The following is a 19,068-nucleotide window of genomic DNA, read 5'->3' as shown; positions in this document are numbered from 1 at the left end:
CCTTTAAATATAATTTTAAATCAATCTTCAACATTAATTAAGTGCTCACTAAGCCAGTTAGATTAATTTAAACATTAAGTTCATTCAATTAATGTTCTAAAAATCTATAAACTGAAAGGAAATATATACACGCATCCACTTCACCTAATCTTATTTTAATTTGCACTTCAAGAACTATTATAGAAACTGAAATAGAAACAATTACAAATAAGAACATAAAATGAACCAGAGAACCTAAAATATATTGATTGTGTAAGTTCACTCTGGGCTGTGCCAAAGTATAGGTGCTCTCTCTTAACCAGGAGAGGAAACTTCAGAATTTCAAAGGAGAGAGACCAAGAATAAGAGAATTGTGTTCAGAGGAATGTTCCATGTTCATTACCAAATGCAATGTCCACCAAAAGCTATTACATGCACCGCTGTCCACCCTCCACCCTCCACCCAAAGGACCATGTACTGAGCCTTGGATGCCAGAGCTAATGTTGCTGCACCAGAGACCAGGGGCTCACATAGGCTGGGCCCATCTGGCCAGCCAGTGCCTTTTAGGCCTCTCCCTGCAAGCTGGACTAGGCTACTTTCCAGCTAGAGAAAAGGATAGTCAGGCCCTTTTCCTTGTTTTTCCAGGGACAGAACTTGTAGACCTGCTGAGAAATCTAATTACAATCTCCTTTCAGGGTGAAATCCAATTACAACCTCTCCCATGGTGAAAGCCAATCCTTTTGGTACAAAAGCTTAAGAAGGCATTTCAAGCAGGGGATGTGCCTGTGTTCTGCCTCCTCTCCTAGGCAACCCCGCAGAAAGGTTGCAGTGACCTTGGCTTCATTTGCTTGGGAACAATGGTCATAAGGTATTATGGACCTTATTCCTATAATGAAAAACATTTTAATATCTGATGCCAGGAGTCTCTAGGCATTTTCTCAAGGATCTGTTAGTTGAGCAAAGTAAATTTTGAGCCATTCTCCCACAGACATTTTTGATTCAGCAAGGTGACTTCTCTTATTGAACTTGGGGTGGCATGATAAACTGCGCAAAAAATAGTGTGTGTGTTTAAGTCAATTCCTCCTGTAATCTACACCCAACATCTTCAGTATTCTGTGCCAACCTCTTTGCTTAAAGATAATGAGAAATTGCAGGACTGCTTAAAGGTCACCCAAACTCCTAAAATCTAATTGAGATAAATAGAAATGGTTCTCAAAATTGTCATTTATGGAAATACATATTTTATATTATCAGGTATAAGTCGGATACTTATGCCAGTAGTTTAAGCAATACATTGCTAGACAATATTCTAATGAAATCTTTATCTATAATCCTCTGAATATGTATAAAATCGAGGTATATGGTTTGTCAAAAAATAGGTAAAATTTTGGAAGGAGCATCCATTCAATTAATAGATTTCCAATTGAAGATGAGTGGAGTGGAGAACAGTAAATGGTTGTTTTAAGGGTTTTTTTAATAAGATAAACTTTAGTTCTCAAATGTTAATAAAAGTAATGAATATAAAAATTCACCACTCACAGTGACCCTCCATTAACTCTAAAAGCAAAGCATTTTTACTATACCTGATTCAACTTGAGCTACCTGATTGTCTGTTGATAGGGACCCAGTAGGAATGTGGGCTGACATCTACAACAATCAGAATTTCCCTGATTTTGATCAATGGAAACCTTTTGTTATTTCCAGACAATATGTTTGGACAGAGGATCATACTCTCATAGCATGATTATTTTTCAACTCTCAAGCCATTGGCTCAGAGGATTCACTTAACATTTTATTGAGGATGAAACAACTCACTTCAAGTTGACCCAGTATTCTGTTAGAATTCAGAAGAAACAAAACACAAATACTGAACCTCAAATGTCTTCTTTCCTTCTCTTTTTCTTTTATGATTACCAATAACAGTAGACCTTGAGAACCCTATAGTGGGATTGAAGTACACTCTTTCTAGAATTTTCGATTATTTCCTAAAATACAGAGGAAGATACTAGAAGCTTTTGTTTTAAACTGGGATGACTTTTGGTTCAACCGTGGTACCTCTGGTGATCTTGCTTTCAGTAACTTCTTAGTCAGCATAGTGGGCTGGGAAGAGTACCAGCATCAGCTCACAGATAAAAACAGCTAATTGATGTCTTTTTTGTGATCTGAAAACAATTGTTATTGATTTCAAAAGCAGATGTTTTCTTATAATTTTAAAGCTACTCCATAAAGGAATGTAGGAGTTTCCTATAACCTGAGATCTAAAGATGATTAAGATGATGATCTGAGATGGTGAAAACTCAAAAATCTAGTCCATGCTTATACTATGTTTCTTTGTTGTTTTATTTTTATCAAATCCTATGTGTTTGGATGTTGGTCATTGTAAGATCTGAGGTTTTAGCCACGGTTGGAGGTGAATTTACACACATCTGCTTCTCAGAATCTTGATAACAGGGCTCATATCTCTAGGTATCCACAGCCTAAGTATTATGGGTGGTGAGTACATTTTCATACCATGAAGCCAAAAATATTCATTGTACAAAATGAATTAATAACAGATTTTCTTGGACAGTATTGTTCACCCATTACACAACTTTGTTTCAATTTATTTAATTAGATACTCTGGATTGGGCAAATTTCAACATGTTTGGAACTAACCACCCAAAAACATTGTTTTTAGAACACTGTTTAAAATGTTCACTTTGAGCTAATGAGTTTGGTTTCCTTGGGTGTGCATAGGGGCTGTAATAAAAAAGGAAAAAATAAAAGAATTGACTTTCCAAGTTTCTAGATTAATCATGGTGTCATAAAATCCCAGGGATCACATGAAAGGAGAAATGGAAAGTAACATATAGTTGGAAATGCCTTATCAACACAAAATGCTTCCAGAGCCAGTTGTACATATTTCTTTCTAAAGTTCTTTAATTCCATAACACCTTCAAATCTTCTGATTTTATCAGCACAACCTTTTTTATTAAGTGTTATTCATGTTTGAGTACTTCGTAGCTTTTGACTCTCCAAAGATGAGGAACACAATGCTCCATTTAAGAAAAAAAATGCATACCTGTTAAGGCAATGTCTGGAGGAAAACTTTTCCTCTACCCTTTTAGGTTCAGTGAGGAGGCCTGAAAATTAAACTAACATGGGGCCTCACCAGTGGCGCAGCAGTTGAGCACTGGGCTGCAAAGCTGTCCACAGATTCTGTTGGTTTGATCCCCAGGCAGCCAGCGAGGATCCCACATGGCGCACAGACCTCTCCTGCCACTCCCCTCAGCAGTGTATTTCGTCAGTCTGCCTGTTCTGTTCTCTGCTCTGGCTTTGGTGGATTCTCTCACTTTCCTGCACCAGTGCTTGTATAAAATAAATATTTAAAAAAAAAAAAAAACCTAACAAAAGACAATTTAACAAGAGAAAATGTTTATTGATATGCAGATGGAACCAACAAAAATATCTGACTCTTTAAATGGTTAAAGTTAAAAGTTTTTGTACATATTTGGGAAAGGGGGGTAGGGAGAAACAGCTTCTGTGGAAAGAGCAAAATAAATTATTTAGGAAAGACAAGCAGATATTTAGAATAAACTGGAGATTAGAAAGTTTATAATAAGGGGTGTTTATAATAAGGGCACCCAGGTTAAAGTGCCTTTCCAAATTCCTCAAGATCTCAAAACTCCCCTGGAGAGGTATTTATATTAGATTTTCTCTTGTGTTGTGCACTCTCCTGGGAGTAGGAGCTGCCTCCCCAAAAGGAATTTTTGGCAGCTCTCATTTCCCAGAAGTTTCTTCACTTAGTTAGATAAAGGAAGCTCCAAAAAGACTTCTTTCTGCATCTGTTGAATCTCAAATTCCTCAGTTTAAAATGATATTAACTCGGGGCCTCCCTGGTGGCACAAGGGGTTAAAACACAACCTATGAAGCTGTCCACAGCCACTGCAGCTCAAGTTTGATCCCCAGCCGGTCAGGGAGCTACCCACATGGTGCAGCAGACCTCTCCTGGCTTGCCTGATGCTCTCCTCAGGAGTGTATTTCAGTCATTCTGCCTGTTCTGTGCCCCACTCTGTTTCTGGTGAATCCTCTCACCCACACACCTCTGGCCTGTACCCCAGTTCTTGTATGAATAAATAAGTCTTTTAAAAATTAAAAAAAATAATATTAACTCTAGGGTTCCAAGTGAGTCCGAAAGCACCTATAGAAACTCTTGAAACAGGTGGCACTAGGAATAGGAGGCAGCTTTGTTCACAGGGGATCTGAAAATATTCAAACCCATAAATCCTAAATTTTGAATGAAAAGTTGTATCAGTTAATGTCCCAGCAAGAAAACAATAAATCAAAGCAGGAAAATGGATTTGAGGAGCATAATTAAGGGACTATTGACCAAGGTTTGGGCAGAATATAGAGACATCACCGAGGGGTTGTAGGAACAGATGGAAGAGCTATACTAATACATACCAAGTATTTTCTGAACCCAGAAAGAAAACACTGCATAGAGTAGGTCACTGAGGCCTGTGGTCTTCAGGAGAGGGACAGTTACTGAGAAAATATATACACTGATTTTACTGTCCTCCTTCCCTGAAATCTCTTCTGCCAGTGCACTTCTCACCCACCCCAACACCACCTCACACTGAACCCAAGAGAAATGAATGGGCAAAAAAAATTGTTGATGCAATTCACACAGGTCAAAGGATAATTCACAGTTGAGAATGGTAGAGAATGTGGGACTATGGTTCAGAGAGTAGGGAGTTGATCTGAAAGAGCAAATGGAAGATATTTAAGGAAGAAAATCTCTTCCCAATGTGGGAGAGCCAGTTTAACAGCTGTGAGCCAGCTGTGCCCTCTCCTTGCTTAAATAAACCATTTAACTCTTCTCCTCTGAAGGCATAAATCAACAGCTTTGTTGCCCTATTTTCAAAGAATTACTTCAAAAACCCCAGCCACCATCCCCTAGGGTTCATTGTATCAGTTTCTCCCAAAGAATGCAGGTAATGAGTATGATGGTGCCACAGATGGAAGCAATTGTTTCCCCTATTCACTGTATTGATCTCCCCGAGGCACATGAGAAGTTTCAACCATGTGCTGAATCCTGGAGGGACCTCAATTTGGAGGAATGCTTTCATTAGTAGTTTTCACAGGATCTAAATACTCATCAAAGTTCACCATTATTCTTTAGCAGTTCCCAACACCATGAGAATGAGCCTGCTTGGAACTGCTCTTAGGTATGATTTGCTTGTTTTTCTGAATCCTGGAATAGAACTACCCCACTGAATAATTCCTAGTACATTCACAGAAAGGAAAGCACTTGAAATTCCTCTCCCAACTAGCAAAACCAAAGAACAGACTTACTCAAAAGAAGAGAGAGCATTTCCATTGAATCCAAAGAGGTTTTATCTTGTGCTGGTAGAGTTTAAATAAGGGAAATTCAAATAGAAGTAATCAGAAAAGAAAGCTAAAAAGCTGGCATTCAGGAGAAAGGAATTCCAAGGTGTAAAGTCAGGAATAGACACGGTGCAGGTTTTCTAGGATCCAGCAGATGGGGTCAAGGAGGAGTTCTGGAGCCCTCAGGGGTTTTGCAGGTCTTTTATTGGGGTTCACCAGGCACATGGCAGGCAGGGGTGCTGGGGGGCCAGGAGGCTGGCAGTCCTCCCAGCCCCCAGCAAATCCTCACTATCTGGGCTCTCCGGTCTTCTCTCGGCTTCTGCTTCTCTTGCTTCTCTCTCGGCTTCTGCTCAGCTTCTGGCATCCCCGTGACACCACCCTTAAAAGCCCAGTCTCAGCCCAGGTGAATCCCATCTACCTATGCCCACACCCTACTCCAGGTGCCCGCCATCAGGCATGCATTCAGGACTGCAAGGATCTGTCATCTATCCTGATGGTGGGAGGGCAGAAAAGCCTCACATTTTTCCTTACCCTACACAAGGAGTCAGAGAATAAAATAAATTAGAAGGTAAAGAGAACTAAAGGCAAAAGATAGATAGAACTCATGTACCTGATCATTTCAGGGCCTGGCCTAGACTTCACAAAGTGCGTTGTCATGTTATTCATAACCTGAAGCAAATCATTCAGATGTTATTAAGTCCTACAGCATGACAAATGCCACAGGCCTTCAGCTAAGCCACACTTAGGAGTGGATTCAGAATTTGTGAGCCAGAAGTTTATACTGTGCACGAGACCTCCTTTCTTAAAAGTGGAAAACTCAATTTTAGTTGCAGGATTTTGTAAAGATCCTGTACAGGTGAGAAATGAAGCTTCAGCTCCTTAGCTTCATGATACATCCACCTCTGGCCATATTAGCAGGCAGACTGAGGGGCACCCAGGCACCCCCAAACCTGCTTGCTCTTGATGAATTCTGCCATCTGCCAAAAGTCTTAGTGTGAGGGCCTCCCTGGTGGCGCAGCGGTTGAGCGCTGGGTTGCGAAGCTGCCCGCAGCCTCTGCAGCGCCGGTTCGATCCCCGGCTGCTCCCCGGCCACCAGAGGAGGGTCCCACATGGTGCACAGACCTCTCCTGCCGCCCACTGCTCCCCTCAGCAGTGTACTTTGTCAGTCTGCCTGCTCTATTCTCCGCTCTGACTCTGGTGAATTCTCTCACCCTCCCGCGCTTCTGACTGTACCCAGTGCTTGTATAAAATAAATAAATAAATCTTTAAAAAAAAAAAAAAAAAAGTCTTAGTGTTTAAGGCCACCAATAGAAAAGAACTTTAATGCAATTAGTGTGGAGTAGAGAGAAGAGAAAGAATATAGTTAAAATAGTTTCCCCATGAAACACCCACCTCCTCGTAGGTAAATGCTCAAACAGGGTTGGCCCAAAGCAGGTCCACTGAGACCCAAAAGCCGCCACAAGTCTAAGGTAACTTCTTGTGGGGAACCATAGGAAAGGGGCCCAAGGAGCCAGGCAAGTCTAGGAGGAAAAGAGCAAAATCAAAATAGAAGTCAAAATAAAAGCTGTCGGGCCTCCCCAGTGGCGCAGCGGTTGAGCGCTGGGCCACAAGGCTGCCTGCAGCCTCTGCAGCGCTGGTTCGATTCCCGGCCGCAGGCAAGGGTCCCACATGGCGCGACAGACCTCTCCTGCTGCCCGCTGCTCCCCTCAGCAGTGTACTTCTGCCTGTTCTGCTCCCCGCTCTGGCTCTGGTGAATTCTCTTACCCTCCCACGCTTCTGACTGAACCCAGTGCTTGTATAAATAAATAAATAAATAAATAAATCTTAAAAAAAAAAAATAAAAGCTGTCATTGTCCACCTCCCCACAGGTCTTTCACCCACACCTCTGTTTCTTTCATGTGTCTCCTTCTATGTACCCCAAGTCCTTGGTACAAGTCCAAGGTCTAGAAGCAAGCGCTGCTGCTTCTTCACATGTCTCTGCTCCATTTGCGTTCTCAAATCTTCTCCCTGTCTTCTTCCTTCCTCACCCCCAGTGTTTTTCTAGCTTCTCTTAGCTGCTCAGCTCCACCCTTCCTTAGGTGGGGCAGAGAATATGGAACCTTCCATTTATATGGGGATTATAGTCACAGCCATAAACAAATATCTGTGCCAATAAAATAAGAGGGGGGAGTAAATAAATGTAAATATGAGAGAACCCTGCATTATAGAGAAAAAGGAAATAAAGGAACAGTTACCATAATATAATTTGAACAAAAGAAAATAAATATAACCAAAATAATTTTCTCACTCTTTCATACTCCATGAGAAAGGGAGTAGTGGAGACTTTCTGAAGGACTAACAAATGCCTGAGGAAGAGAACAGAGCACTGCTTCCATGGATTCATCCCTAATGGTGTTCTGAAATGAGGCCCAGTGGGATTAGTGAGAGGTTAGTGTCTCACCACAATGAGGAACTCTGAAAGAATGATGAAGAAATGTGGAGATGTGGCTATCACAGTCCTTGCCTAAGATAATCCTGTGGGGACTCTATGTATAATTATGTACAATCCTTAATGACATATTATAGAAAAAGGAGAATATAGTCATTTCTCCTGAGCTCAAGAGAGCTAGGTCTTTGAGAACATCCCTGAAAAGCATCCCTTTTGAAATTCCATGCTCCTCATCATGATAAGAGCACAATGGCACAGAGGGATGCTCTGGAAGTTCTCATTAGACGGGTCGTCTATGAGGTGGAGTCAGGAACAGGTTGGAATGTGTGAGGGTTATGTAGGTAAACTGCTTTGCATGGTACCCAATATAGAGTAAAAAATAAAATAAACTCAAAAAGGCTTTACATTAGCTATTACATTAAGCAGTCAGTGATAAAAACCTATTTTTCCAATAAAGCAATACTTTAATGATCCTAAGTAATTCTACTACTAATGAGCATATTTGAGGACTATTTCAATCAAGATATTTTGTATTTATTCCTATTATTTGTGGCTGCTTAAAGACTTATTGACTTAAACAACAACGACTTCATTAAGTTTCAAGATTTTGTTGTCAGGAATTTGGGCTGGTCACTCAAAGGTACTGAGCTGACAGATGAGTGCTCTGGGGTGTCTGAGGAGGCTCTGTTCATGTGTTCTGTGCGTTTGCAAGGACAGGAGGAAAGGTGGGACTTGTAGGAGCTGTTATACAGTGTCCTCTGTGACATGACATTCTCTTAAAAAGTGACTCCCAAAACAAGTGTTCCAAGAGATCTAGGTGAAAACTCCATGGCTTATGAGCTATCCTCCAAGTTCCAGAACTTCAATTCTGCCTCAAACATTTGGTCAAGGAGGTCACTAAGGTCAGTCCAGTTCAAGGGAACAATTCATTGCCACCTCTCAATGTGAGGAGCAACAACAAAATTACAGCCACTTTTACTAAACCACAATGTTCACAAATATTAAATGAGAAAGGTTAGAAATAAATTGTTCCAAGACTGTTCCTCCATGAGTGAGAACAGAGTTGACATTCATAGTGGTTTGGTTCTTAATAGGTTCTTAATAGGCTGGCCTATTTCTACCATGCCAATTGTTTCATCTGGTTATCTGTTTTGAAGGTACATGGGGCAGTCAGTAGAAGAACTCTAGGCAGTTGAATTCCAAATCTCAGGTTTCTCCAGAAAGACCATACCTATAAAATAAAGCCTAGCTACTGTCTTAAAATTGCCAATGAGGTTCTGAAAGTTTGATAATGAGACACTATGGTCCTAACCCAATGGAAAGATCCCCCAAAGTTCACCACCATTTCTCCTCTTTAATCATTACATTCATGAAAAGAAATAGTGAAATAAGGAAAGAAAAATAACTTAAGAACTCTAAGTAAAGGGATGAATTAAATTCTCTATGAAACATTAAATTTGGGGTTATTAAGCCATTTTTGCCTTTTGTATGGTTCAAAGAATTAACAATATCTTTCATGACATTTTTATTATTGAGGTAACATTGTTTTACAGCATTGTATGTGATTTAGAGCTATAGGATCACACCCTTCCCATATATGTTTTTACAGTTGGTGAAATTACCAAATGACTATATGATCACATTTGAGTTTCAGAACAGCCTTAAAAGGCCAGCAGGAAGGCACTGTAAATTTTCCTGATTTTTTCCTTGACCAAAGTCATTGAATTAGTAAAACATAGTTCACGCTTGAAATTAGATTTTTCTATTCCATACCAGGAGTCCTTTCAGCTATGCCACTGCCTTTGATTAACCTCATCTACTAGGGCAAAATAACACTAATCTAATTTCACATCAGATTTAAGTACATACTTAAATCTGCAGGAATAGTAACTTTGTATTCAAAATTTGTCTCATTTCTACCTCTTTCACCTAGAGTTTTATTTATTCTTTCTGCAAAAAAAATAAAAATCTGCATTTTGTAGAAAATGCACACAAAATTCAAATGCCTCAAAATATATGACTTTTTACTTACCTGAGGGTAAATAGTGTTCATCATACTTACAAGGACATCATGGATTCATTTTCAAAGTACTTCACAAGCATAAGCTAATTAGGCCTCTGTAGTCTTCAGTCTGACAGTTGTTTTCAAAGCCTCTCTCATTTCCCAGGAAAACTCTCCAGCCTGTTTTATTTATACAAGTCAGCACAAGTATTCAGTTCTTAAAATAAGAAGCGAAAGCTGTGAAATTATTTTGATCAAAGTGTGACAAATATAATTAGCTCAGTGAGAGAAAAATAATTCTGACTGGTCTGAAGGACAGAATAAAACACAGCAAAACTCACGGCCTAGGTACTTGATTCTAGATTCTGGATTGTTCTATAAGTTCCTACCTTTATTTTTTATTTTATTTTTTTGAAGATTTTATTTATTTATACAAGCACTGGGGTACAGGCCAGAGGCTCAGGAGGGCGAGAGAATTCACCCGAGACAGAGCAAGGAGCAGAACAGGCAGACGGACCAAAATACACTGCTGAGGGGAGCAGCAAGCGTGACAGGAGAGGTCTGCTGTGCCATGTGGGAATCTCCCTGGCCGGCTGGGAATCAAACCAGCACCGCAGAGGCTGCAGACAGCTCCACAGAGCAGCGCTCAACCAGCTGCACCACCAGGGAGACCCAAGTTCCTACCTTTAAAATCACAACACAGGGACCCGCTTTCTAACTGAAAACTTGAAATAATTTCCCACTTGGATCATTCTTTCATTTAGATTTTGTTTTTTATTTCAGGATGAAAATATACATGAAAACCCTGAAAAATTATTTCCAAAATATTTCCATCTGGGATGTAATAATTAATCAGGGACCATGCAGAAAATGTTGGGGTTGACTCTAAAAACCTGTACAACAGTCACCTAGAGTCATAAGACAAACCCGATATTTGTTCTGTGTCACAGCAATGCTGGGGCTCTCAACATTCCAGTAGTTTCTTTGAGTTGATGAAACTGAACAATGCCTCTTATCTGAAACTAGAAGGACATTGATTCAAAAAATTCTTATTTAAGTATGGATTTGATATATGTAGAAAACATGAATATAAATGTGTGGAGTATAGGACAAGTGGGTCTGTTTTTAGTGAATGATATAAATGTAAAAATGTTCTGGAACTAGGAATCCTGGGAAGCTGAAATCATGCAGGGAACAAAGATGTAGAAGAAGGAAGAAATAAAAAGCAAGGGGACACTAAAATTCATTTCCTTTCTATACTTAATATAAAATGTAAATGGCTGTAATAACATTGATGGTATCAGGCAGAGCAATGAAAATAATAATATCACTAAGATGTGTTTTATACTTCAGAGTTTGAAAAGAGCTTTGTCACCTCGGTGGCTCCCTTTGACATTGGAAGAAATTGTTCTTTTCATTGTTAGATGAAGTTTGGAGTAAGGAACTTGCTCCAGGAAGCATTTAGTGCTTGGGAGAGCCAGGCCCAAAGCCAAGATCTCAGACTTCTCTTCGCAGCCGGTTCTAGACAATGGGAAAACTCTGAACGCTGAGTCCAAAGTACAGTTTTCTAGTCCTTGTGTTATAGAGCAACCTCGATATTAAACGGGTTCCTGGCTGTGGGTCCTCACCCGCGCGCTTTAAAGGGACTTAGGAATATACTCTACTACAGACACACACAAAAAGATTAATAAAAAGTTTATTTTCAAGAGGAAAGGAAATAAGGAAAATGTACAACTCAGGGAGAAAATAGGGAAATAAAGTCTTCAATGCGTCCTACCTGATCCGACGACCTGGAAACCCAAAGTCACTCTCAAAGCTGGCCGGACGCTGCGAGCTGGTGGAGAGCCAAAATGGGGTCCCCCAAAGCCCACGTGTCTGCCTTTTCTATCCACCTGGCTGCTTAACCCCACCCTCAGGTCCCAGCCACCTTCCCTTTGGTGGTGATGGGATTTGGAGTTCCCAGTGTCTTTGGCTTTGACCTGGGGTGGGGGTGGAGTCCACAAAGCCTATATGGAATTAGCTTTGGGACATCCTTTTCCCCTTAACACTTGCTCACCTCTCAAGCTTGCACATTTGGCCAAATAATTTATATCCCTAAAGGTTTTTTTTTTTTTCTCTTTATAGTTAAATGTCATGTACCTTATTTTCCTTACAGGATCAAATAAGACAATATAGAGGAAACCTTTTTATAAACTGTTAAATGCTATATAAATATCAGGAAGTTGTAGCTAAGCCTATCTTGATGAGCTGATATTCCTGGGGCCTTCCTCAACACACCCCTATGGTTCTATTGTCTTCCCTTTTATGTTAAATAAAGAATCCCTCCTTCCCTTCAAAGTTAAGCCTTCACCTTGTATTTAAATATTAGACCAGCAAATATTTATCAAAGACAAGGCTGTGACATTTCTTTTACTCTTTATCATCATCATTTTACAGGTAAAGAACTGAGACTCAAAAAAGCTAAAAAATAACTAAGCTAAAAAATATTATCCAAATAGTAAGCAAATCAAGCATTAGCACCCAGGAAGTCATTTTTCTGAGCTTAAGTCTTTTAAGTGCTGTGTAATATTGCCTTCTCAATGACTCAGGCAACTTCTCTGTGCTCCCCCACCTCCATCCCACCCCCTTTCCCCCAGTTTTTCAGTTATCTATTGCTGTGTAATAATCCACCTCAAAATCTAACAGCTTAAAACCAATCTCCTTATTTGCACATGACCCTGTGATCTGTACTTGGCTCAGAAGGGTGGTTCTGTTGGTCTTGTCAGGAATCACCCATGATGCTCCAGCAAGCAGGGGGCTCAATTAGGACAGAACCATTCCAGATGGTTGCTCATCCTACAGGGTTTTCTCCATGTGCCCACTTGTCATTCTGTGTCTAGTCCATGTATAGTCTTTTCACATTGTGATGAATAGCTTCCACAGTGGACAAACCCCAAGACACACATGTTCACCAGGCCCCTGAACATCATGCTTGCTAGTGAACCCTTTGGTAAAATAAGTCATCAGGCCAAGGCCAAAGGCACTAGAAACAAAACCTAGAAAGGCTAGTTCATTGGGAACCATCAATGTTGACCACGTTGATGTAAATATCGCATCATTTCCTTGTGCTTTCCCTCAGAATAGAAAGTATTTGAGGGCCTCCCTTGGGGGCACAGCGGTTGCTGGGCTGCGAAGCTGCCCACAGCCTCTGCAGCGCCGGTTCAATCCCCAGCCTTCGGAGAGGGTCCCACTTGGCGCGCAGACCTCTCCTGCCGCCCGCTGCTCCCCTCAGCAGTGTATTTCGTCGGTCTGCCTGTTCTGTTCCCCACTATGTCTCTGGTGAATTCTCTCACCCTCCCGTGCTTCTGCTGTACCCAGTGCTTATATAAATAAATAAATAAAGCTTTAAAAAAAAAAAAAGAAGAAGAAGAAATTATTTGAATGACTGCATTTAAATTCAAATGAAAATTTCCAATGACCTTACATTCTTCTTTAGTGATCTTCTTTTTTTTTTTTTTTTTTTATAGAGGCATGTTTTATTTATTTATTTATTTGTTTGTTTGTTGTTTATACAAGCACTGGGTACAGTCAGAAGCGTGGGAGGGTGAGAGAATTCACCAGAGCCAGAGCGGGGAGCAGAGCAGGCAGAAGGACCGAAGTACACTGCTGAGGGGAGCAGCGGGCGGCAGGAGAGGTCTGCGCACCATGTGGGACCCTCCTGGGTGGCCGGGGAGCAGCCGGGGATCCAACTGGCGCTGCAGAGGCTGCGGGCAGCTTCGCAACCCAGCGCTCAACCGCTGCGCCGCCACCGGGGAGGCCCTTTTAGTGATCTTCTTATTCTCCTTTTCAGATCAGAACAACTTATAAGAGTGGTCTGTAAACACTCTTCACTTCATTGCTGTCTGTCTATTCCCCAGTAACTGTAGCTGGCTTCTTCCAATACTATTACTGGAAGCATAATAGTATTCTCTGTATTTCCTAAGGCAATTGAAATTTCCTGGCCTTGTTTACTCTGATCTCTGTGTGATGTTTAACACTTTCTTTTCCTCTTTTTTTTTTCTTAGTTTTTTTTTTTTTTCCCCTAACATTATTGCTCATTTTTGTATAGTATTTGGTTTCTCCCCTCAGGTGTAGTTCCTGTAGTTCTCCCACCACCATAGCATGATCCATCACCATAGTCCCTTGAGCTCTTTCCTCCCCTGTTGTGACCCCTCTCCCTCCCTTTCCCTTGATGTATGCCCCTGATCTATGGTCAGCTTGCAAGTTTTTTGTATTTTTTTTTTACATTTTGCTCTGTTTCTTTGTATTCCAAATATTAGTGAAACTATTCCATATTTATCTTTTTCTTTTCTGACTTATTTCTGCTAGCATAATTCCTTCTGGCTCCATCCATGTTGCTGCAAATGGCATGAGTTTATCTTTTTTGATCACTGAGTAGTATTCCATAGTGTGTGCGTGTGTGCGTGTGTGTGTGTGTGTGTGTGTACTACAACTTTTTGATCCATTCAAAACACTTTCTTTTTCTTAGGTAACTCTCTTTTGTATCTTTACCTCTCCCCATCCTCTTATGGCACCTAGTGATTGTCACTCACAGAATTCTGGCTCTTGCATTCTGCTCTGTCACTGTAAAGGTTCTCATCCTAAAATGCCCTAATTGTATCTGTACCCCCAAACTCTATGCTTATCTCCAGACACATTTGTCTAAGTATATCTCTATTCAAATTCAATAAGTCCAAAGCTAATTCATCATCTTTTTTTCTAAAATCAGATTCTCTTCTAACACCCCTTATCTTGGTGATTAATATCACCATTTACCCTATTTTCCAGGATAATGTGAAAACCCAAGATTCTTCCTTATCTTTTTCTCATAATATCCAACTGGTCTTTAAGTCTTATCTATCTATTCCTCCTTTAAATACTTCTCAGAACAATCTAGTGGTGTGCACGAAAATATAATGGAGAATGGGGAAGAAGAATAGCATTTAATGAGTTTCATAATGTAAATCCTCCCTTCATAGCTGATATCAAAATACCAAGATGACATCACGAACAGAATTGGAATGGATGCACTGTGCACACGTCATATAGTATTTCTACATACAGATACAACGGTATCTGTAGGCAGTCCAATAATCATGAAATGATGAGTTTTGAGTATTTTCTTTGTTATTAATATAATTATATTATATAGTTTAGTTATATATTAATATTATTAGTTTAGTATAGTACAGTATAGTTGTATATTAATAATTTCAGTTATATAATTAATATTAAATATTAATAGTAACAATTATATTTAAGATTTGATTTCTAATGATGACTTTATTGAACAACAAATTCACAAAATTCCTAGAAATTTACCAATCTGCTCTCATAAAGCAGTAAAAGATGGATATATCCCTCTCATCTCCATTTCTAAAACCAGAGTCAAAATTTAAGGCTCCAGGGCCTCCCCTGGTGGTACAGCGGTTGAGTGCTGGGCTGCGAAGCTACCCGCAGCCTCTGAAGCACAGGTTCACTCCCCGGCCCCCAGTGAGGGTCCCACATGGCGCGACAGACCTCTCCTGCCACCCACTGCTCCCCTCAGCAGTGTATTTCATCAGTCTGCCTGTTCTGTTCCCCGCTCTGGCTCTGGTGAATTCTCTCACCCTCCTGTGCTTCTGACTATACCCAGTGCTTGTACAAATAAATAAATAAATAAATCTTTAAAAAAAAAAAAATTAAGGCTCTGATGGCCTCTCACCTTAATATTGCAATTTTCTCCTATTCAATCTTTCAGCTGGGCCTCCCCGATGGCCCAGTGGTTGAGTGCTGGGTTGCCAAGCTGCCGGCAGCCTCTGCAGCGGCGGTTCCATCCCCGGCTGCTCCCCGGCCACTGGACGAGGGTCCCGCATGGTGCGCAGACCTCTCCTGCCGCCCGCTGCTCCCTTCAGCAGTGTACTTCGGTCCTTCTGCCTGCTCTGCTCCCCGCTCTGGCTCTGGTGAATTCTCTCACCCTCCCACGCTTCTGACTGTACCCAGTGCTTGTATAAATAAAATAAATCTTTAAAAAATAAATAATAAATAATAAATAAATCTTTCAGCTGGTCTGTTTTTCACACAACTGTCCCAAGAATCCTTTTTAACATACAAATCTGATTATATCACTCTCCCACTGACAATCATTCATTGAATGCCCAGAGCTTTTTTGCTGGAATTTAAAATTCCTTGTTTAATGCACAAGGACTTGCCTTGTTTTTGAAATTTATCTCCCTCTATTTCCTCTACAAGCACCCTAGTGACTCAAACATATGCTCTCTTGTCTCTGGATTGTTTCTGATGCTGCTTCCTCCCTCCAGATTGTCCTTTCCACCTTTCATACAGTTACTTATTACTGTTTGATTTTCAAATACCAAATCAAGAATGACTTTCTCTAAAGTCTCTTCCATATGGGGACAGTATTGCACACTGATTAAGAGCACAGACATAAAAACAAAACAAAAAAGCCAGGTCTCAATTATCAGCTCTGCTACTTAGCTGTGTAATTTTGGACATATTACTTAACCATATTTTCCATGCTAGTTAAATAATAATAACAATGTGCTTACCTTATATGCTTGTTGGGAAAACTGAGAATTAGTATATGCAAAACCTTCAGAACAGTGCCTACAAATCAAGCACTTAGGACTTCGTAAATATTAACAATATTAATTACCAATGTTAAATGCTTCTAACTTCTATTTCCATTGCATTATGTACATATCATCACTTCACACTAACTTGATTTACGTAACTTTATCTTCTGTATCTTGTCAGACAGGAACTGTGTCTAGAAAGGCAGTGTCTAGCAGGCACTCAAAGAATAAAAGCTTGAATAAATGATACAAGCTTTGGCTAACTAAACACATTTCTTTGTTTCATTCAGCTGCATTCAGATTTAAGAAAATGTGGAGGGTTTGTGAAATCCTATGACCAAATTAAAGGGAACTATTTTCTCACATTAAATAGCTATGCACATTGTTTTAAGAAATAAACTCAAAAAGAAATCAGACATAAAACCCACAACACTTTTGATGTCTCAATGTCTGGAGACAATTTTTGGTTGTCATAACTACTTGGGAGTGGGGGTAGAGAGCTTCTTCCTTCCCCTTTATGTTGCTACCATTTAAAAGAAATGTGGCAAGAGTTTTTAACCTAATTCCATTGTCATTTGTGATGAATATTGAAAAGGCTCCTGGAGTTAAAAGGAACTTTTGTAAATATGTGGGCAAGAGACTTTAAAACTTCTGCTGGGAAATTATTCTGACCTTAGAGCAAAACCTCCATTATATTATTTTCTTAAACTCTAAGTTGCTTATTCAAAAGTCACAATTTGACTTCTATGGAAGATGACAGCAAAAAGGATAAAAATTTATTGAATATCAGACATTTTTACAAATGCTATTGCTCCTAATCTTCACAAAACTGAATTAGATATTGTATGAGACCAATTTCTTCAGAGAAACAGAACCAATAGGGCATATAAATATAAATTATATATTATATATAATTATATATATGCACATATATGTATATGTACATGGAAGAAGAGAGTTTCATTGTGAGAAATTGGTTCTTATAATTATAGTGACTAATAGTTCTATGATCTGCAGTCTGCAAGTTGGAGGCTCTGAAAAGCTGATAGTTCAAGATAGTCCTAGGCCACCCATGAGGAGCACTGACGGTACGACCCAGTGCAAGGGCAGGAGAAGGCTCATCTCCAACTCGAACAGTAAGGCTAAGAGAGCACATTCTCCCTTAGTCCATATTTTCGTTTTATTCAGTCCCTAGATAAATAGGATGAAACCCATCCACACAGGGGAGGGCAATCTCTTTTACATAATCTATTGATTCAAATGCTAATCTCTTCTGGAACCACCCTTAAAGGTACAGCCAGAAATGAGGTTTAACAGGGGCATCCCTGATGGTGCAGGGGTTAAAGTCAGCCCAATCAAACTACTCGCAGCCACTATGGCATGAGTTCCATCCCCAGCCAAGAAGCTAACCCACATGGCAAGGCAGACCTCTCCTGTCTCAGCAGTGTATTTCAGTATATCTGCTTATTCTGCTCCCCACTCTATCTCTGGTGAATCTTCTCTCACACACACTCCTCTCCCCTGCATCTCTGACTGCACTCTAGTTCTCGTATGCATAAATCTTTTCAAAAAAAAAAAAAAAAGAAATGAAGTTCAAACAGATAGCTAAGCATCTCACACCCAAGTCAAGTTGTAGCATAAAATTAACCTTCACAAACATTATCCCACTTTTAGATGAGGAATCTGAGGTTCAGGGGTTAAATAACTTGCCAAAGATTACAGGCATCGTAAGTGTTGTTCTGAGTTATATGCTTTTCTAACCCCACGCAGCAAAATGTTCTTCTACTGACCCAGCAGTTCTCAAGCAGTGATTTTGCCTTTCAGGGGTCACTTGGGGTCTAGAGATATTTTTCATTGCCATAACTAGTTAGAGAGGAATGAGGCTTGCTACTGACCTCTAGCAGGGAGAACTCAGGGGTGCTGCTAAATATTCTACAGTGCACAGGATGCCTTCCCTCCTCCAGAAAGATTTATCCTGACCCAAATGTAGCAGTACCAAGACAAAGAAAGTATGTATTAAACAATACTATTTGTGTTCCAAAATAGTAGAAAAGCAATAATATGCTGATCTAAAACATAATTGACTGTAGTTCCATAAATCTAATAAATGCTGGTGGTATGAATGAATGTTAGAATAATGAATGATTGGAAGCTAGAGGAAAGAAATTGTATTTTTCATTAGTCTTTACAATTAGCATCTACTAAGAGAATAAATACTTTAAATTACCACCAGTAATAAAAAGGAAATACCTTGTACTCATTTACTCCTAGTGTTAAATACCATAGATAAAATATTTCGGTTTGATACAGTAAAATTATATTCTATAATTTTATATAGTGGGTTTAGTAGGTTAAGGGAAAAAGATAGCAGCAGTTTTTGGTTCATGAGTTCATAGAGTTATTTTCAATGTTAGAATCATAAAGCATTAAGTTTAAATGATCATCTAAGTCACCCTCTGAATTTTTCATTACTTAAAAAACTGTGTCTGAGAGGCCTCCCTGGTGGTGCAAGGGGCTAAGTAGCAGCACTATGAAGCTATCTGCAGCCACTGCAGCATGAGTTCGATCCTCGGCCAGGGAGCTGACTCACATGGTGCAGCAGACCTCTCCTGTCTCACCCACTGCTCCCCTCAGCATTGTATTTCAGTAGATTCACCTATTCTGTTCCCCACTCTGTCTCTGGTGAATCCTCTCAACCC

General features: G+C 40.0%; 1 protein-coding gene across 1 annotated transcript in view; it reads left to right on the top strand.

The window, feature by feature from the left end:
* The window catches only part of SPARCL1 (SPARC like 1), a 56,751-nt gene that overhangs the window by 10,300 nt on the left and 27,383 nt on the right, over positions 1-19,068 (top strand). The gene's annotated exons all lie outside the window — the stretch shown is intronic.

This window comes from Talpa occidentalis, unplaced genomic scaffold (assembly GCF_014898055.3).
Source record: "Talpa occidentalis isolate TD23 unplaced genomic scaffold, MPIMG_talOcc4v2.1 talOcc4.6, whole genome shotgun sequence".
NCBI lineage: Eukaryota > Metazoa > Chordata > Mammalia > Eulipotyphla > Talpidae > Talpa > Talpa occidentalis.
Note: the sequence above shows the minus strand (reverse complement) of the source record. Positions and strands in the feature narration are given on the sequence as shown.